Here is a 22,831-nt window from a genome sequence, read left to right on the forward strand (position 1 = left end):
TAATTCCTGCATTTCAAGGAATTGGGGCCCTGAAATGTAGGAAATGAGAAATTGAGATGGGTCTTCAATTACTTTCTGTTTGCATGTTGCATGGGCCTAGGTGAGAACTCTTGCCCTAGTTAGCTGATGATGTGGATAACTGGGACCTGGGATCCTAAGACACGTGGAGCTTGTAGAAGAATAATACCTTTTAGACATCATATCAGCAAAATTTGAGTATAGTCAGTAGGAATGCTTCTGAAATATGGAGAAAAACAGTTTGGGACTAGGGAGTTAAAACAATAAACAGAGCAGCAGAGTAAAATCCCTTATAGATCAGAGGAAAACAACATTGTTTTTTTTTTTTTTTTACCATGTGAATTCAGAAGACCAAGAACACTTAGAAAGTATCACAAGTTTATACCGAAAACATTGCATTGATACTTTTTGTATTCTAATATATATTCTAATCCTGATTATTTATATTCCAATATGTTTATTGGAATAAATATCAATTAATCTGTCAAATTATCAATTAATTCCAGTAAGATTCACTGTGTGAAATATAAAATCAGCACATATGAATATAAAATATATAATTATATATAATATAAGAAAATGTTTTGCATTGTTCTGTTGTGGTAAGGGTATAAAAGACAACTGTTTTAGAGTATTATTCCATTACCTCTACATCAGTTTTTGGTAGAATTTGAACTAAAGCTTTACCCTTCAGAGATGTACAGCCTAGCGGCAAGAGGAAACACTGTGATTAAAACATTACCAATTTAAGGCCTAATAACAAGGAGAAACATATGAACTTCTCCTGGAGCTATAGAATATATTTTGTGATAGAAAATCAGTGGTGTAAGCTCCTGCCTGGTTGGATGGTAGACAGGCCAGGACATGAGGTAATCATGCATATGAATAATTTTTCACCTTCTTGGCTTTAGCTACTTTTGAAATGATAGGGTGTAATAAACAATTATATTTTGAAAAAATACCCTCTAGTCTGAACACTTCTTTTTTTTTTTTTTGTCAGTCATGGGGCTTGAACTCTGGGCCTGGGTGCTGTCCCTTAGCTCTTCAGCTCAAGGCTAGTGCTCTATCACTTGAGTTACAGCGCCACTTCTGGTTTTCTGGTGGTTTATTGGAGATAAGAGTTTCGCAGTATTTCCTGCCTGGGCTGGCTTTGAACTGTGATTCTCAGATCTCAGCCTCCTGAGTAGCTAGGATTACAGGCATGAGCCACCACAGCCCAGCTTTGTCTGACCTGTTCGTCACTCTATGATCATTTGTAACTAAGATTAGTTTTGCTCCAATAAGACAATTTATGCTGTCAGGGTAAGATGATCTGATTGGTCTGTTCCTACATGGAGCAAGGGTAATGGATCAGGCAGACATTTGTGCCAGTAAGACCTCATTTGGGAAATTTTAAGCTGCAGTATTTTAGAAATAGCTCTTAAGCATGGCTTACTTTGAATCCATTACCTCCACAAAGCTAAATCAGTTAATAAATAAGTACTTAAAAATCCATCACCTTTGGACGTAGCTATAAAGGCTTCAAAGTCTGATCAAATTTCAAATGAAAAAGACTTAAAATAGTTATTGACAAAAATTGCAAATGTGAGCAATCGAACACACAATATAAGTTTTTTCCACCATACACAGAATTTTACAGAAATAAGATGAATAGCAAATATGGGAACAATAAGGTTTCCTTGTTACAAATAGGTAATCTAGAATATATGCCTGTCTTAAGATTGCATCATTAACTACTTAAATTTACAGGATACTACATGCTTCAGCAGCTCGTCTACCTGAATTATAATACAGAGATTAACATTGCTTTTGCACAAGGAAGATATGAAAATTTGTGAAGTATTACATATTTTTCATTCTTCAGATGCAAGAAATGAAAAACCGTTATTAAAAAGTTGATTACAAATATACAAGTGTAATAATACATGTAAATAGTAGAAATAACAGTTATTTTGTCATCAGCATATTCAATCTTCACCTTTTTAGAAAAGCCTTTACATAACATAACCTTTATAAAACTTTATAAAACATTGTCATTTTATCCCAAAGAAATAAAATTCTATAAAGACCTAGGAATTAAAGGAATCTTAAACTGTTTCCATATGGAAAGCAATCTGAAAGGACACATTTATTAATGAACCTATATATTATAAAACAATGTCGAATTCAAATTATTTTATCTAGGAGAGAAAGAAATAGATTATGGACATTATACAAACAGAATATTAAATATTTTAAAATATACTTTTTTCAGACAAGCACCAGAAATATCTTTAGTTTCTCTACTACTCATTTTAACAGATAAGTTAAAATTATTTCTGATTTAAAAAATCACAAACTCTATAGAAATCATTATTGATGTATACAAACAACTCGAATATATTTTGACATCAAAGTCAGGCAATTCACTTGGAACAATACCATGGAATCCATGAATTTTTAAAGTAAGATATTGCTGTTGCTTTGTATTGTGAAAATATTTTGTATGAACAGATGGGACGGACTGGCAATTTTGAAATTTAAGAAACTTACCCAAGCCATTAGGACTTAGGAGAACAATTTGTACGGCCTTCCACAACTTCAAAAAGATAGTGATACATACTTATCCTCTTGGCAAGATCAAATGCAGTTTCTTCCAAGTTGTGCTTCAGATCTGGTTTGTTATAATGGTTAAATAGAAGGAGATCCAGCGTATCTTTGCTATATCTATTCCCAGCAGCAAGATACAAAGGGGTCAAGAGGCCTTTAGTTTGGCCATTGGTGTCTGCATCATGATGAAATAAAGAAGCCACTCTGGTAATATTCCATGTATAAGTACTGTGCAGGGGTGTCCAGCCATTCACAGTTATTACATGAATATCCGCTTTGAGCCACCAACTCATGGACAATGTCTAAGTGTCCACTGTAGGCTTCTCGATGAAGAGGGGTATACACATCGTTATCCCTGGTACTCACATGAGTGACCTTTCTGGAAAGTAGTCTCTGCACTGTAGTAAGGCGATTATTTTCAGCAAAGAAGAAATTTGCTTGAATCCTTCACCATTTTTTTTCTTGCAATTGGTAACATTTCTCCCTTTTTCCTCTTGTTCCTCAATTTCATCAGAATTGCCTAACCAGAGAATTTGAGTGCCAGTGAGGATGAGCTGTCCATGTATTTCCCCAATAGTTCACATTGCATGAATTAGTCAGAAAAATCCGGTGAATTTTCTGCATCATTTCTTCACTATTATTTATTTTCTCTTTTTTTCATTTTTACTATTCTAAATTATTCTAACTGGAGAGTAGGGATTTGGTAGAGAGCAGAGGAAAGATTTTCCTCCGTATTCAAAGGGACAGACTGAAAATGAGGACCAGTGGTGTCTTCATGGGCAGCTTATTCTAGAAATGAGAAAATAGGAAATAATGTCTTATATGTAAATGAATTGGGAAATGACAGAGTAGAAAGTGAAATGATGCAACTAAAAAATATAAAAGCAAAATAAATTAGGATAATTATGGAGCAATCATATTACCTATGAAAACCATAAGAGGGAGAGAGACAGATGTGCAATGATTTAGCTAGCCACAAAATCCATCCCTCTGATCAAATTATAGAGCAAATAATTTTATTTTTAAAAGAAATGGAAATAGAGTTTAAGATCAGATGTCACCATTTTTTAATTATATTTTCATTATCTTAAATACTTGTACAAGGGTATTTCCATTCAACAAATCAGTTTTTTTAATATAATGGATCTTTATATAACTTTTCCACACCCTTCCAAACCTCACCCCACTTTAATTTTTTCTAGTTTCATACATCTGCATTGAATATTATACCTTCACTCTCTTCCTCCATAACTCTCTTTATTTCTTCCTTTTGATTTCCACTCACATCTTCCAAGTGATAGTTTCCTGGTATTCATTTTGTTTGAGTAAAGTTCAATTTTATAAGAAATTACACCTTTGAAATACTCCTCTGCAAATAGCATGCTTTGGTTAATATTTTTGTGTAAACTTGTATAAATTTCTAGCTTCCAAATATGAGACCGAACATGGGTCATTTGTGTGTCTGGCTCTGACTTTGTTCACTTAATATATTTTTAGATCTATTCATTTCTTTACAAATAATGTAACAGTCGTCAAAATGGATGGATGCAATCCAATTGTGTATATGTGGCACACTTTCTCCAACCATCATTCCTCCAAAGGGCATCTGGGCTGTTTCCGTAACTTGGCTACAGTGAATAGTGCAGCAGTGAACATGGTTGTGAAAGTGATTTTACTGTAACCTTTTGGAAGAATTCATCACTACCTTTATGGGAGGAATCCCCTAGCCAGTTTTCCAGAATAAGCACATCCCTCCCTTCATCTTCATCACAATGTATTGCAAGTCCTCAAGAACACAATTCCACCTACAGGTCTCAGTAAGCTAAAACCACACTGTGCCTATATTTTTTCAATACATTTTTTTCATAATTGTACATATAATTCAGTGAAAACCTTCTATATACTTTCCTAATGTGGGAATGAGGGACATGACAGAGTAAAAGTAAGAAATATGCAATTTAATTAGCTATTATAATATTTAAAACCATTTTCAGGTCTTATTCATACCCTCACATAACATTATTTTAATCTTTATTTGATTACTTCATCTAATCCGTAAATTATAACAGGTGAGTTGAAAGCAAAGGCAAAAAGTGTTTTTTGATTTTGACACTCATGTGTGAGGTTGCACAACATGGGCAAATAGATGGATTGGAATCAATAGCTCTTATCCATTTTGTTAATGTAGAGATGGTTTTCCCAAACGGATTCTCGCAATTTGTATTCCATTCAACAACAAGAAATATGTGATAATTTCCTTTGTTTTGATCCTTATTAACTTTTGTTTCCATTTTATTTTATAATGGATGATTTCATAAATCTACTGTAGATACAAAAATATGTTAAAATATTTCTACCCGTATGCATTGATATATACATACACACATATATTACACAGGTTATAATGATAATGAATAACTACAGTAACTGTACCATTTACTAAATTATTAAAACTATCGGTGGCTATTGCCTGGAATCCTGGTTAGTCGGGAGGCTGAGATCTGACGATCATGGTTTGAAGCCATCCTGGGAAAGAATGTGCAGGAGCCTCTTATAACCAAACAGCCAACAGAAAATCAGAATTGGAACTGTGGCTCAAAGTGATAGAGTAGTAGCCTTGAGAGAAAAATCTCAGGGACATCATCCAGGCTCTTAGTTCAAGAAGTACAATCTACCCAAATAAAATCTATTTAATTTACATCTGTGTAAGTAAAGTATTTCCATCACCAAAATGCAAAACCATGCTCATTTGCAAGGTAACTGTTTTGTCTGAAGTACCATAAAACATTTTCACTTAAGTTGAAAGTATTGCACCATGGGTTCATTCTATCTCTCTCATGCATTTTTCCACTAAAATACTCAAATCTTACAATTATTCCAATTGTTTAAATTCATAGCTTTTTACTTTAATACCCAAATATTAGAGTTTGAATTGAGTGTCGTGTGCCCCCTAAATGGTTGTTTTTACCACTTTGTCATGTCCCAGCCCTAAATAATCCTGATTATTTTTCAGATACTTGTATATGACCTTGGGCTCAGTCCATGTTATGTTATTCTTCCTGGAATTTAGAATAATAGGTGCATGGCATTGTGTACAGATATTTCTGTCCAGTCTGGGCTTTAACCTCTATCCTCACAACAGGAGACTCCCATGTAGTCAGGATTTTCATAAGCTTGTCATAGCTGATATTTTTTTAAGTCTTTGCATTTCCTGCAGGTTCTTGAGTGCTGAATTAATTTGTTTTCTTAGGTTGTTTTGTTTCATTTGAATGTATGTGTTGAGTTGTCCCTCACTTTTACTTTTATTTCTTTCAATCAAGTTCTTTCCTAAAGTGCTGAGAAAACAATTCTTCTTTTTCACGATAGTCAAAGTGAACATGATTTGTTCCAAAGCAATTTCAGTAATATTTAAGCACCTTCATATCTATTTATGGTATATAAATGATAAGTACTGCGAAGGGTCTTTTTATTTTCACAGTAGTCTTTGTCATACACAGACAGATCATGACATATATGAAGATAATAAAACTACTGCTGCAAGGAAAGAGAAGAAAAACCTATTATTAATTGTTTGACAGAGGCTTCCCTTCTAGTGAAAGAAATACGTTGCTTGATGCAGGATTCCACAAAATTATATTGCTTGGAAGAAGCTAAACAATCATCTAATTCTACAGAATTGAGGGAGAAGAATCAAACTCCTAAGTAGTTTACATTTGAGTCAAATAAAAGCATGCTTCTAAAAGAAGAGTTGACTTTAAACATGATGAGTTGTATGTAAATAGCTGCTTAGTTGATTTTGTTAATTTGTAAACTAATACAGGGAAATAGAGTAGAGCAAGGTAAAAAAAGAAATTCATATTAAATACTTGTGTGTGTGTGTGTGTGTGTGTGTGTGTACACATGCATGTGTATACACACATGCACATGTGCTAGTGCTCATTCATTCTTTCATCATCCTTAAGCTTCTGTGACCAAGATAGTGGTTTACCACTTGAGTCATTGTTCTACTTCTGTTTTTTTGGAGATAATCACATGTATATTCATGATTGGACTGGCTTTGAATATTGGTCTTCATATCTCATCCTCCAGAACAGCTAGCTAAACTTATTCATCCTCCAAGTAGCTAGTTAAAATTGGGCCTATCCTCTACGCTTCACTGCTCTTTTATTCTTGTCCTGAGGTGTTCACATTCCTAAGTCATATATATGTCTAGTTGCTTTAAGAAATACTCTTACTGCTTGGCATCAGAAGCTCCCATCTAAACTCTTAACTACTGAGGAAGCTTGACAACAGAATCCAGGCCAAAAGTTTAGTGGACTTTCTTCTCAATCTATAGCAGGTACATCAGATCATTTCCACCATCCTGCACTATCTACAGGTTAAGATTGGATGGACTGCAGAATCCAGGCCAGCCAAGGTAGGAAGCTAGACAAGTTGGTGTGCAACTCTTATGCCATTGATAATGGTAAGGCTAAAAAGAAAGATCAGGTGCATGTTCTTGTGGAAAGGGAACCCCTATCCTAAAATTAACCACTGATATGACACCAGTCTAACAAAAACAATACCACAAGTTGAAAACACTTTCCCACAACCAAAATAAGTATATACTTTAACATACAAAAACTTAGTACAATCTGCTCTTTGTTCTAATATCAGGTTCATCTAATTATCATGTGATGTGACAGAATAGTTTCTTCATTAAACTTATTATATATTTTAAAAGACCTAGAAAATTCTTTCTCACTTATTAAGTGCCAATGAATGGCAAATTGCCTCATTTCTTACATATTTGATTACCACTATAACTTTATCTTATGATTATTATTAGTAGTAATATATTCTGATTATTACTTTACTTTGTAACAATTTTTAAACTTTTGGTTTCTCTGTTGAAGTTGAAGTATTTAAATAGTATCATCAAATTATATTACTTGGGTACTTAGGGCAGTTTTTTAAAAAGTTTTTCACTAATGGTTTCTAGTAATTCTGTTTTTTTTTTGTTTTTTTTTTGTTTTGGTGGGGTTCTGGTCGTGGGACCTGAACTCTGGGCCTGGGCGCTGTTCCTCAAGGCTAGTTCAAAACTAGCACTCGACCACTTGAGCCACAGTGCCACTTACAGCTTTTTTTTTTCTGTTTATATAAATAAGGTAATGAGTACATTTATTATGGAAGGAACATTGTTATCTCTTCCATTGATATTTTTGCACACTCAAAAAAAAAACTACTGATGCTTTTCCTGTCGCTATTGTCCAATGGGTACTTTTCTTTCTTTGTTCATGCATTTTTTATTATAAAATTGATATACAGAGGGCTTACAGTTACTTAGGTCAACTAAAGAGTACACTTCATTTTATTTTCTAAATTTCAAATTTTGAACTTATTTCGTTTTGTTTCCTTATAGTAATTCTTTTTTCAGAGATGTAGTATTAGTTAATTTAGTTTTGCATAATTTTAACACATGTAAATCATTCAGACATATATTTTGCTTTCAAAATAGTTAACATGTGAATATTTAAAATTATTTTCTTAAATTTTATACGGTTGGTGAATTTAAATAAATTTATTTTCTTATAGTTCTAAACATATTTGTGCAGGTAACAAATACTGTATTTTCAAGAATCACATACATTATTAAAAAAGGCTTCATTACATGGTCACTTTTTGGAAATATTTGTACTTGAATTTAAAAAAAAACTGTTTGAGCTGGGCATAATGATTTGTAGTTTCCATTTTTTAACTATGGTGGGAAATGTAAATAGGGTTTGTAATTCGGGAGAGGCCGGGAAACTATTAGACCTTATCATAAAATTTCCAGAGTGAAATGATTAGAGATATAGCCATCCTTAGCAAGATATAGAGGACCAGGTTACCATATTCTAAATCTTGAGTTAAAACACCAATAACATCAATCTTTTGTCAAAATAAAAGGATACATGTTTCAAAATGTTTATTATTTAAATCTTTTTTGAAAAATTTCACATGTCTTTTATTATTTAATAATCAATTTACTTAATGTATAAGAATCACAGTATCTTGTGACTATTTTATTTCTAATAAACTTTTAAATAGTATGAGCAATATTATGATTTCATATATTAAAATACTTTTATTGTTTGTGATTATTTCTTCTGTTTAATATGTTAATAACAATATTCCAAATGTGTGTATGTGGTGTGTGTGTGTGTGTTTATTTGGGTTATTTGTGTGTGTACTTTGAAATGCTTGGGAGATCAAACAATTGCTTCACATATGTGAGGCCAATGTTTTACCACTGAACTGTACTGTCTAGTTATAATACAAATTGTGTTTTAAGTTATGACTTTTAAATTTTCATTCCTAGTATGCTTTTTCAAAATTATATATGATAAAATGTGATCCATCTTCTATCCACGTTAGCAATTGTTATTGTTATTCTTTCTCTTATTCCTTATGAAATTAATTATATTCCTATTACAACTTTTTTACATTGTAAAAGTTCTATACAATGCTTTATTTTCTATTTTATTTTTTCCATGTTATCTGACTTTCAGTCCAAACTATCAGGTGGATTAAAAAGAAACTCGATTCAGGACACTTTATTTTTCTCCTTCTCTTCTCTGAAGTCTTTCTGTTTTTTTAAACAATACCAATGACATACAGCTCCTATGTGGCCCACCATTCTTCCCTTCTCTCTCTTTTCTGTAGTACAGCTGAAGTCGTTATCATTCAACTTTATTATGCTATAATGTTATCTAAATCTTACCTCATTCCTAAATTAATTTTAGTTGCTTTGAGCAATCTCTAAAGACATTTCTCTATATATAATATCAGGGGTTTGTGTTTTCACAATGTGCGAAATATGAGTGACTATCAAACATCTAGATATCTCTGGAGAGTATTGGTCCACCTGCTCAATAATCTCGTATGTAAATTCAAGGAATACAGGTCATCAGAACAATCTTGTAAAATGGTGTAGCTTGAACCTTCATACTAGCTTTGAATCCTATTACCATGTTTAGTGAAGATAACATAGTTCTACTTTAAGAACAGACACATAGAAGAAGGTAACAGATTTTTCAAAAATAAATTCTTAGTCTTATGGTCCACAGGTTTTGAAAAGGATGCTATGACTTTATGAAATAAAAACAGAATCTTAAATGGTTGTATTGGCACAATTGCCTCTCTAGATTTAAAGAATGATCTTAGACTACTACCTCAATCTTTTGTTTGTTTGTTTGTATGTTGGTCGTGGGCTCTGGGCATGGGCGCTGTCCATGTGCTCTTCAGCTCAAGGTGAGCACTCTACCGCTTGAGCAACAGCAAAACTTCCGGTTTTATAGTGGTTTATTGGAGATAAGAGTCTCATGGACATTCCTGCCCAGGCTGGCTTTAAACCATGATCCTCAAATCTCAGCCTCCTGAGTAGCTAGGATTACAGGCATAAGCCACAGGCACCTTGCCTACCTCAAACCTTATAAAGAATGATTATCAAAATAAATGTGAGATGTAGAAACCCATAAAACATAAATGTAAAAATTCATGACATTGGATCAGTAAAGGTTTCTAAAAATTTGACATGGAAAACATTAGTGGCTAAAGAAAATCAAGAACTGGATTATATCAAGTGATAACCTTTCATAATTCAAAGGCCAGTATAACAGAAATGAAACCATATCCAACAGATAGAGGGCACATATTTTTTAATGCTACAATGTTAATGCTACAATGATTCTGAAACTTAAGTATTTTTATATCTTCTAATTCTATATAAATTTTTTTCCTGAATAGGATATTTCTTTAAATAACATATGTAAATTAATAGTCAATAGGAGGAGCATATGAAATAAGCTCCTCTTTAGTGTCTAAGAAATAATAAAAAGAAAATACACTAGTATGACCATAATATAAAAAGAGGACGCAAAATATAGTAATACATTTGTGAAGAAATTGATATACTTCTCATAGTAATTGATTTGTATAATACTGCAATCATTTTAGCAAACAAGTTTTCGAGTCTTCAAAAGGTGAAAGAGATTTGTACAGGATCCAGGCATTACACTTCTATGAATGTATTCAACAGAAGTAAAAAACTTTTTTGGACAGAGAACGCAGTTAATTGACAGTGAACTTGAATGGTATGTGTGAGACCCTGGAAATGATCCCCAAAAACAAATTTTGAAAAGACACACTATAGAGGACGTATGCTGGACAAATTCCTGTTACTGAATTTTATACCTATTTTAATGTCTGTTCTAAAATTTACAGCATTTCTCTTTGAAGAAATGCAAGTTTGTGAAAATTAGGCTTTGAAAACCTATGAAGGTACAATTCACTTCCAAAGTACTAAAATGTATACAATAAAAGGAGATAATATATTGCCAGTGAATTGCATGTCAAGAAAAATAAACTATTGTTAAAACTTCTTCACACAAAATGTAGAATAGCTAAAAAAATGATTTTGGTGTTGGCTAAAAACTCTTTGTAAACTACTGCATTTAAAACAAAGATGTGATTTCTGTTTATTTTGAGGGTATTTTGTCCGTTTGAGTTTATACAGAGATAACTCAATCCAAAAGTATATGTGATAACTGGAATACCTAGGAATTATGCATCACTTCTAAGTATTTTTTATTATTTTTATTTTTTTATTGTGAAAATAATGTACAGAGGGGTTACAATAACATGGGCAAGATAATGAGTACATTTCTTATCAAACATTGTAGCCTCCTACTTTGTTTCCCCTTCCCAACCCTTCCCAACCTCCCCCGGGTCCCCACCCAATCCTCCCCGCTACCCACCCCCCCCCACCAAAGTTGTAAAGTTCCTTTTTTGACATAACGACTTGTACATCTCATTGCTGCAATGTGTCCACCTGTATCCCTATTTTTCCCCCATGCTTTCCCTTATTTGTAATATCTAGTATATGTCTGAGTCAAGCAGAAAAGGTCAGATAAGATGATGTTAGGGAAATGAAACCTAAGATATGTATTCAAATGTTTTTTTTTCTTTCATGCGATTGTTTCTTACACATTTATAAGATTATGTCTTTGTTGCTTTGTATGTCCTTCCCCCACAGTATAACTCCTGCTTTCACTGTATTTGATGTCAGTATAATTTGTGGAGGGGAAGGGGAAAAACTTCTAAGTAATTGAGAAACTTTTCTGGAAGAAACTTTTTAGCAAATGACAGAAGACACAAATCTATCCATCTGCATTTTATGAAAGTCATATGTTACTTACTCAATCCAATTGCTTATCTCTACTTTGCTAGGAAAAATGTATTCTCAAGATAAGAGCCAAAAGCAGTGAAAAGAACAAAATACACAATCATCTTGATTTATTTGTGAGTAACAAATGAAATAAAACAATTCCACTTACGGGACTCCAATATTAGTGTATGTGAAGATGTTCCTGAATGCCAATATCCATTAAATTTTTGGAATTTTAATTTCTTCTAACATATGAAAACTAGGACAAGAAAACAAATATAGACTTAGAGTGAAAAAGCCATGAAATCATTTTCTTAATTATTTTGAAATTACAGAAGAATTGATACTCCTTTGCTTTGGAAATCTTTTAAAAATATTTATCACTTATGATAATTCAAATACCAAGCAAGAGTAATTTTATATAATCATTATAAATATCATTTATTACTATTGTAAAATAGAATAAAAAAAACAGCCCAAATATATTAGCTACCTACCATTATTCTTAACTTCTAACCATTACATAAATATCTTAAACAATCTAAATAGTCACGTCTTTAACATAGATGTAAATATTCTATACTTTCACTTAACATTTTCCAGGGGCATGTAGTCATGTTTCTAAGAAATGTTCACAGCAGTTAAAAGAAGCTTTTGTGAAATTAATGTGATACATTTGGTTGTTGTGGGTGTTTTTTTTAGTGGTTAATTGGAGATAAGAATCTTAGAAGTACTTTTCTGTCTGTGCTAGTTTCGAAAACAATTCTTAGATCTCAGCACCCAGAATAGCTCTTACTGGCTCTTGGTTTCATGAGTTTTTTAAAATTATGTTTTAAGAAGCTTGTTTCAGTATAATGTATATCATTCTACACATAAATTTAGATATATGTATATTTTTCTGAAAACAAATAATCTCTAAAAATGTACTATTCTACACATAACATTTATATATATATAGACAGAGGACAGATATATATATATAGTGAGAGAGAGAGAGAGAGAGAGAAAGAAAGACAGACTCCCTTTAAAACATTTATGCTACTATTTTTGACCTTTTTCATTTCAAAGATATACAGACTATTTTTCTAAAAGTTTCCTAGAATAAAATAACTAATATTTAAATAGAAAGTAGAGTTTATTACTTTCAGGGAATTTTAGATATACACATGATATTGTACTAACATTTACAGCATATTACTTGAAAAGGTTCTGCCCAAACTCTTAAATATTTGATTAAAGTTAGGGGGAGAGAGTAAGTTAATTCATACTGATTAGGAATTTGCAATGCTTCAAAAAATCTATTCCATAATTTGTTATAAGCACATAGTCAAGCTACCTGATATGGTTTAGTTTTTTTGTTTATTTGTTCAAAATCTCAATATGGATGCATGCACAGTGGTAACATTAAAATTATTAATCAAAAGACAAATGGAAATAAAATAATAGTCACATATCCAACGTTCAATAATTAGCACTTACAATGCTAATAATAATTTTGATGGAGAGGATGATGACTACAGTGTAGCCTGATAATGACGATATTGTGATTGAAAAGGAAAAAAAAAACTTAGATATCTTTGAAGCTGGATTTCCCACATTGAATGCATAGTTATAACCAGTTTTGGATTACATACAATAAGAATAACAGGAGGGGCTGAGAAGGTGGCTCAGTGGTAGAGTTCTTGCCTTGCATTCATGAAGCCCTGGGTTCTATTCCTCAGCACTACATAAGCAAAAAAAAAAAAAAAAGCTGGCAGTGGCGCTGTGGCTCAAGTGGTAGAGAGTTAGCCTCGAGCTGAAGAGCTGAGGGACAGAACCTAGGCCCAGAGTTCAGGCCTACGACTGGACCCCCCCCAAAAATATAAATAACAGGAGGAGGGCTAAGAAGGCCTCTCAGTGGCAGATTGCTTGGCTTGCCTACATGAGGCTCAGGGTTTGATTCCTCAGCACCACATAAGCAGAAAAAGGAGGAAGTGGCACTGTGGCTCAAGTGGTAGAGTGCATTGAGCTGAAGAGTTGAGGGAAAGTGCCAGGTCCAGAGTCCAGGCCCCATGATGAACCAAAAACAAAACAAAACAAAAAACAGAATAACAAGGGGAGAGTTTGAATATGAAGAAATACAATCACATAAACAGGTAGAGACAGTAAAATCCCTAATGTTATTCCAGCAGTCTTTCTAATGTATATTCACCTTTCTTGGTAGTATTATTTTCTTATAAATAAAATCGTTTATTTCCACATTTTGATGGACTAAGATGTAGGTTCCAACTTTGTGTGATTAGTTCAAATAACATTCTCATATAGATACCATTCAATAACCAATGTTTTCCAATGATATATTAAATGTATGTTCTTCAGTACAGCTGTAAATACATGACTCAATTTATATAATACTATTTACACATCTTCAGTTTCACTATAAGGACACAGGCTGTAGAGCCAGGAGTTAAAATTTATTTTTATTTCAGGATGAAACTATTTCTGACTTTATACCAACAAACTGAATTTGACTATTTCCTTATTTGAAATCTAAGTTAGAAAATGTAAGGACTCTTCATTTTTCTTTTTCCTTGTTTTAGAATTCAACAAATATATTCTTCAATATTTCTGGTAAATTACATCCATTTACAGATGAGAAATGTAAGAAAACCAGTCATTGTTGTGAGTAAATAATGATAGTAGAATTTTTGTCTGAGTTGTTCACTCTGTGTGCTTACAAGGAGAGTCATTGGGTGATAGAGAGGAACAATATGAAAAGACTATGGGGAGAAATGCATACTTTGTAAACAGTTGTTTTAGGACCAAGTGGCTGGTAATGAGTATTTGCAATAAGCTTGAGTCAGGGACATGAAAAGGAGTACATAGAAATTACATTATGACAGAAACTGAGAAAATCTTGATCATTCATCTTATCTAATGGATGGAGGTAGGGTAAGAGGAAATCTAAAGTGTTTCCAAATCTCTGTCTCCTAACTGTGTTAGTTACATTCTTGGTGATAAGGACTACAGGTGGAAAAGATGGATTTAGAGGAAAAAACTCTCTGATAGTTCTAAGGTTTATGCTAAACAGATTTAAAGATAGGTCTATTTGGACATCATCAAAATATTCACGACCATGAATATGAAAAATAATAAATTCAGGGACATTATTAAAGGGATGAGGAAAAGGAAAGTTCTGACAAAAGTGTGAACAATGTGAGTACCAGTGTGGACAAGATTGGAGGAAAGAGATAAATAAGGAAACAAAAATGTAATAAACACAGATTTTCAGAAGAAAAGGAAGGAAAGAATTTTCAGGAAGATATTGAAAGAAATCTATTATTTGGATTTGAAAAGTAAAAGGACATAGACAAGTTCAATAAGAACAGTGTTTTGGTTAGAGTCATATTGATAAAATGTTGAGATATGAATGTGAAGACATAAAATCCTGGATCCATTAATTCAACAGATCCTGTTGATTCTAAATGTTGGGAACAAATGCTTTAATCCTGACCTTAGAAATATTATACAGATATAACTGTCATGAACTTTTCTTAGTGGTATTCTGTGAATATTTTTGGAAACTTTATTTAGCCAGGAGATTATAGATTGAACTACAGCACAGAAAAGCCTAATTTGTCCTACAGTTCCAATTAGTGACCTATCTATCCATATCAGTTTGAGATTTTATTGAAATATATTTAGATATGTTTGGATATCTTATCAGCCTACTCATTATAAATGTAGGACAAGTAACACCAAGTATTAGATTAAACATACAGTTTTACTGAAGTGACTGAAGACTCCTTGAATTGATTCTTCTTTAGAACAGAAAATGCCTCAATAGACATTAACAAATCATAACTGCCAAATACTCTATTGAAATCTAATTCTTCTTAGGTATATCTCCATGCTGAAATAATCCTGTCAATCAACCGACACAAATTCTTATATGTAGAAAAATGTTCTTATAAACTTCAAGCTTTTATTGAATGGAAAAATTCAGACATTACTCTCACCGCTAGGATTAAATGCTTAAAAAGATAAGACATTTTGCTTTAATGCCTTTCTTTCATTTTCTCATACGCATTGTCAGGTTGTGAAGGTTTCAGATGTAACAATAATACAATCGTGACTTGTATTAACACAACATCTAGAATCTAATGTTAATTTGGATACTTACTAATTAGCTCCGGATTTTGTGGATATTTATATTTCTCCTGCGTAAACTAATGAGCTCCAAGAAAATTTCCCTAAGGAGCCTTTCAATTCTAATATCACTGTTCTCTCAAAATGCTTTAAATTCTACATGCTCTAATGTGAGCATAGGGTTATATTGTGGAACTTTTCTCCTCAGAGAGTGAGTATTACTCTATTGCTTAACATGGACAAAGTACTTTCATACATAGACTGGGTGTGTGCAAACAAGAAGTGGTAGTTGAACAATGTTCTTAGCAGTTTGTACAGATGAAACGGAAAGAGAGCAACTATGAACTCAAAAGGAATGTGCAAAGAAGACAAAGACACAAAGTAGAATGTGCCAAGAAAAGCTGAAGTATAATTTCAAATAATGTGCTCAGGTGTGAGGGTGTGTTCAAAGTACAGTTTCAGAAAATGTAGTTGGATATCTTGGGAGAAAACTGTTTTAAACCATTCTGGGATAATTGTACAAGTAGAAGCCCCTAAATCTGACTCTAAACAGCCACAACATCATCAACTTAGGGACTATTTTCCAAGTGCAAAGTGAGAAAAAGAGGGCTGTTAGTGTTCAAGTTAGTGTTCAAGTTGAAGCAATGGCAATCACATAAATTTTCTTGTAAGTTTTCATTTATTTTGGAGCATTTAAGTAGGGAAAAGCCAAGTAAATATTTTGCATGTACCTAAATTAAGTGGGACATATTATATTGGTCTCTCTTTAACTTGGAAATTATAGATTATGTCTTTTTATACTCTAACTTGGGACAATGATCTCCTGTCAGTTATTTTTTCTCTTACCTTTTTTTTGCCCTTCCACTTACATAATTATTGTTTGAAGAGATATAATTGAGCTTGCATTTCTAAATTCTTCAAAATTATCTGAACTACTTATTACGTTTGGCAGCCTCCTATATCTTTCTCAAGGGAAATATTTTGTCACTACAATTTTAATCCTATATGATATTGGATAACTTCCTGTCTAATTCAGTGCAAGATATATATTAGACTCATCCAGATATTTCAACACTTGTACCACCATAAAATACTATCTTTCTTGGAAATCATGATATTAGTATATCTGGTGAGTTGGCATCTCTCATTTTTGAATGTCCTTAAGTGATACTTACATGCAATCATATTTTAAACCAAAATACCACTCAGTAGATAAACGAATTGACAAAATGTGGTTTATATATGTACAGAGGAATTCTATACTTCCAATTCATAAGGAAATGGAAAGACTTGGAAAAATCCTACTAAGAAAAATAAGCAAGACACAAAGAAACAGATTCCATGGTTTCCCCCATTTGTAATAACTAGGAAATATCTAGGATAGTCCTAGCAGATGAGAAAAATGGCTCAATAGCTATCTATGAATGACCGCATAAAATGATGTTGAGCAAACTAAACTCCTGGATATGAAAACAGATGTTTTTCTTTGTGCTTGTTGTTTTTAATGTACTATGTGATTTCTTTTTTCTTTTGTGTTTTCCCCTATGGTTTGTGCACTGTTGTATTCGATTTCAATATCCTGTGTATTGTATATACATTTATCTTCATTTGGCAAGGGAAGCAGAACAATAAAATGGCAAGACAAAGGACAAAAGGCAAACCAATGCAATAGCAATACTCACAAACAACATGTTAGAAATTTACATTACAACTTGTCAGGAGTATTGAGGTGAAGGAAAAGTGTGAGAAAAATGAAGGAGGGGGTAAAATTTTTAACATGTTTTGTATCCACTACCTAACCCCTTCTATATATCAGCTTGACTAAAAAATTAAGTTAAAAATGAGCTACATAAAATATAATTTCACTGTATTGGTACAGTAAATATTATTCTATGTGTATTACCTTTTAAAAAAATGAACATTTTGCCTGCTAATTTGAATGACCTCTTTCTTTATCAGAGGGACATCAACTGGAATGTTATGAAATTATACTATATTTTCAGAATGTAATTGCCATTATTTTGAAAAAAGCATCATTTTAGTATTGTCTCAGTTCAATTCTATGGAAACTCCTAACTTTGAAAGCTGACTAATTGTTAAGAGGACAGAATATATCTGTTCCTCAACATTCTATGACTACTAACTACTCATTTTCAAATTCTGAACATGCCATACCAGAGACATTCAAAACAGTACCTGTTTGCATTTTAATTAATTCAGCAATAGATGCAGTTTCCAATGAGGCGTTACATATTTAAAAGTCAACAGAAATAAAGACACGTTCTGGTAGAGGTTAAACTATGAAGTCTATGATAATTATTTCCTTAAGAGTAAACATAAGTTCATCAGAGTAAGCTATTATTTCTATGGCAATCAATCCCAACATTTTATGCCGTAAAGTCATCCTAGCTCAACAATTTCCAACTTGTAAGGTGCACGTAAAAATTCCTTAAATTCAAATCATGACAACTTTATTACCATTGTCAAAAAATATTTCACTTCTGCTAATGTGATGCCCTTCCTATTGTGTCAAGAATACTACACTAAACTTTGCTACGTCATTTTCCCCGCAGTGGTGTTCTTGAGATCAGAACACTTGCAAATATTATTTATTTTTATTTTTATTATATGTATTTTTATTATATATTTTATCTATCATAGATATATAGGAGATCTGTATATCTAAATATTAAGATTTGAAGATTATGTTTGAAAGCCCATCTAGACAAGAAGGTTCCTTATATTCTTATCTCCAATAAACTCATAATGAAAAGCCAGACCCAAGTGGCACTGAGGTTCAAGTGGTAGAGCAGTAGCCTTGAGCAAAAACAGGCTCAGGGACAGTGCCCAAGCCCAGAGGTTAAGCCCTAGGACAAACCAAACAACAACAAAAAAATAAAAACAAACCTCAACTGTACCATTTTTCTCATTGTATACAGAGGTACATAATTAAGGAAATTTCTTCCTGTGTTATGTATAGGTAGAAAAAAAAAGATGTCACACAATTACTCTCTTCATACCACGTTACACCTATGTCTCAAAAGATGGCTCCTTTTCTATATTTATAAATTAATATCATCAATTTGTTGACAATTTGTCTAGATTATTTACATTATCATTTTACACATGAACTGGTGGAATTATCTATTAACTAAGTTCTTATTATACCTCACTTGAAAGAATATTCTAGATAATTAGAATACCAGATTCATTAGGGAATTTGTAAATTAAATCTTTTACTTGAAAAGAATTTTGTGGTATCCTATAGAATAATAAATTATACACAAAAAATATCTATTTTAAATCTAAATTCTAATTTAGACAGGTCTAGAAAGTCCTACATTAAATGAACGTTCCTATTTCATCAGGTTTAAACTTTTGTAATCGTTCATCATTTCTTGGGACTCTAACAGAATGATACTTACATTTTCAAATTTCTGGTTGGGAATCATGAGCTCTTTTGCATCTAGAAATGTTCTGAAATTAAGACAACATTTAAAACACAACTGAGGATTATATATGAGTAGCATTTCAATAGGAAACTTGACTTCTCAAAGCATAATGACAAAATTAGCCAAATTTCCAACTGTGTATTCCTTTCTGGTTTACTTTTTATTCCTTTCTTGTTTGGTTTTATTGAGACAAAATTTTATTGTTCTAGTTTTTTCTGCTTATGTGGTGCTGAAGAATTGAACCCAGGACCTCATGCATGCAAGACAATCACTCTAACACTGAGTCTTCTTCCAGCCCTAATGATTTAATTCTTTAAAATTTCTTTTTATCAATCAAGGTCTTTGAATTCAGGGCTTCAGAATTAACATATCCCAGAGTTCTTCAGCTCAAGGGGAGCCCTTTCCCAATTGAGCCACAGTCGCACTTCCTGTTTTGAGATAAGTGATTCACAGACTTTCATTCCAGGATTTGCTTTGAACAGGTGAATTTTTAAATTATATTTCTTCTAGGTATTTATTGGTACATTACAGTTTTTCTAGAATTTAAAGTTTTCCGTAAACTTTGTCTTCAAGTAATCCAACAGCATTATATATTACATTTCGAAGCTATCCTTTAGCACATCCATTTTGAAATTATTATCTTAAAATAAAATTCTAATTCTTTGTAGAAACAACCCATTAAAATCCAAATGGGAAATATGCTAATTTCAGCAGCCTTGACTCTCCTTCATCTTTTTTTCCTCTCCAGTATCTTTTCTTGTTTGGAACGAGTGTCTTGGACTGTCCAACCATTCAAAAGGAAGCTTATTCCATTAATTTAATTGGAAAGGAATCCAGCCTGCCTGCATCTCAAGGCAACTTTGAGTATAATGTTAATCTAATAATTCATGTCAGTGGATTTTCAGTCATTTCAATAATTTTTTGTGTCACCACTCATTAAAGAGGTCCCAAAAACAAGAATAAAAAATCATGTTCTGCTTTCTAACTATGTTTGAAAAGCTAGTAAGTCAACAAGACACATTGTATTCTTCCAAGATTCCATGGTGAAGAATTTCTCTTTTATCATAGCCCTTACCACTGACCCCTTCCCTTCAAACTTGTAGCTTTGTTCATTTTTCTTGTTCCAGCTTTCATTTTGGTATTAGCCTCAGTAATATCCTTGTAGTATTTCACAATGAAATTCCATTTATTGTTAGAGAGCTCAGTTCATATTGCCAAAGGCAGACACATGAGCATATCATAACCCATAAACTATTGAGTATCATTAACTTGAGCATATGCATCAATTCTATAAATTAATATAAGTACCACATAAATGTGTATCTTCATATACTTTTTAAAATGTAAAGTAGTTATATATCTATGTCATAAAATCATTTAGATCACTGGTAGAAGAGATTAAGCTAAAACTTTTATTTATATCATCCCCAATATTTTTGTCTAATTTTCTTTTCTCATTAACTTTCACCTTAGGGCCTGATTTTCCTAGTAACAAGTTATAAGTTGATATCCTTAGATTTTAGTACCCTCTGAGTAACGTCTTTTCTTTCCACCACTAGTTAGTCCCTCATGATAAATACCTGAGTAATAATGTCCCATTTAGCCTGCAAGAGGGGTACCCAAGTAGACTGTCTGTGCCTACTATTGCCTTGCTTTGTTTGGGAATGTGGTAGCAGAGACAGGGGTGTCAGGGATCAGGTGGCTGGAACCATGGTGTTATGGGTAGCAAAATGTATAGCAGAGAAAAGGAGTACCAGGGAAAGGGTAATTGTGACTGTAATTGCTGAGTTGCAGTGGCAGGAAATTGGGTAGCAGCAACAGCGTTGCAGGGGTTGGGGTAGATAATACAGGCATCCAGAACAATTTAGCAGTGACAAGGAAGCATAGACAAAGTGAAAGATAAACGTTGTGAGGCATTGTGGCAATTCTTTGTCAACCCATTTTAAAAATCATTGAGGAGGGTTATTTTAAACTAAAACTACAAAAGAAAATTTAAGGTCTTGGTGCTAACAAGTCTGTCCAGGTGTTATTACATTACACAGAAAATTCAAAATGGTTTTTCTTCAGGAATACAGAGATCAAAGGTATTATAATTCATATTTCAAAATGCAAATTAAAGGGGAAAATTAGGAGCTAAAATTCATATTGAATGTTAATATTTAAGAGGAAAAGAAGATCCTAGATGGCAGACTAAAGACAAAGCAATATCAGAGCATTATATGTTCAATAATGATTAAGAAATTTTAATTGAAAAATTGAGCTGGAATGTGCACATCAGCAAAGGCAAGCAATGAGAGCCTACCACCAACAAAGAAACACCATAACGTATATCTCAGAAAAATGAACCAAGTTCCTTATCCTTGATTTCAATGATACACATAACCCCCCTTACACACACACACACACACACACACACACACACACACACACACACACACACACATACACACACACGAATGTATGCAACAGCTCAATCTACTCACATCCATTCACCATGAATCAAAGATCTTCCTGTAATATTTGAAACTTTAAAAGTTTGAAGTCTTACTCTGAAAACATTACAGGATGGAATAGGAGAATCCATAGGTCTCCGTGGCACAGGCCGAAATTTTCTTAATAGAGACCCAGAAAAAAAAAAAAAAAAAAAAACAAAGACAAATAGGACAAATGGGATTGCATAAAATTGCAGAGCTTCTGCATGACAAAGGACATAGCTAGCAAGATCACTAGAAAGCCCATCGTTTGGGAGAAGATCTGCACTACCAATACAATGGACAAGGGTCTCATATCTAAAATATACCTGGAACTCAAAAAATGAAATCCCTCAAAAACAAATCTTCAAAGGTACAACTGGGGCTAAAGACTTAAAGAGAAACTTCTCTGAAGAGGAAAGAAGGATGGCCAATAAACACATGAAGAAATGGTCAACCTATCTAGCCATAAAAGAATTGCAAATAAAAACAACATTGAGTGACCACCTCACACCAGTTATAATGGCTATAATCAATAACTCTAATAACAGATGCTGGAGGCGATGTGGACAGAAGGCAACCTTACTACATTGTTGGTGGGGGTATAACCTTGTTCAACCACTGTGGAAAGCAGTATGGAGGTTCCTCAAAAGACTCCACATAGAGCTCCCCTATGACCCAGCAATCCCACTTTTGGACATTTACCCATATGATCACAAACAAGACCATACTAAAGCCACAACTATGTTTATTGCAGAATTATTTACCGTAGCTATGATATGGAACCAACCCAGATGCCCTTCAGTAGATGAATGGATCAAGAAAATGTGGTATATATTCAGAATGGAATTCTATGCCTCCATCAGAAAAAATGGCATTGCCCCATTTGTTAGGAAATGGAAAGACTTGGAAAAAATTATAATAAGTGAAGTAAGCCAGACCCAAAGAAACATAGTTCCCATGGTTTCCCTTATTTGCAATAACTA

At 33.0% G+C, this 22,831-nt stretch overlaps 1 pseudogene; it reads left to right on the top strand.

Moving 5' to 3' along the window:
- Positions 1 to 1,775: 1,775 nt before the first annotated feature.
- On the top strand, positions 1,776 to 1,872 carry LOC122125974 (annotated as a pseudogene).
- The last annotated feature ends 20,959 nt before the right edge of the window (positions 1,873 to 22,831 follow it).

This window comes from Dipodomys spectabilis, unplaced genomic scaffold, assembly GCF_019054845.1.
Source record: "Dipodomys spectabilis isolate Male_0828 unplaced genomic scaffold, ASM1905484v1 ptg000268l, whole genome shotgun sequence".
NCBI lineage: Eukaryota > Metazoa > Chordata > Mammalia > Rodentia > Heteromyidae > Dipodomys > Dipodomys spectabilis.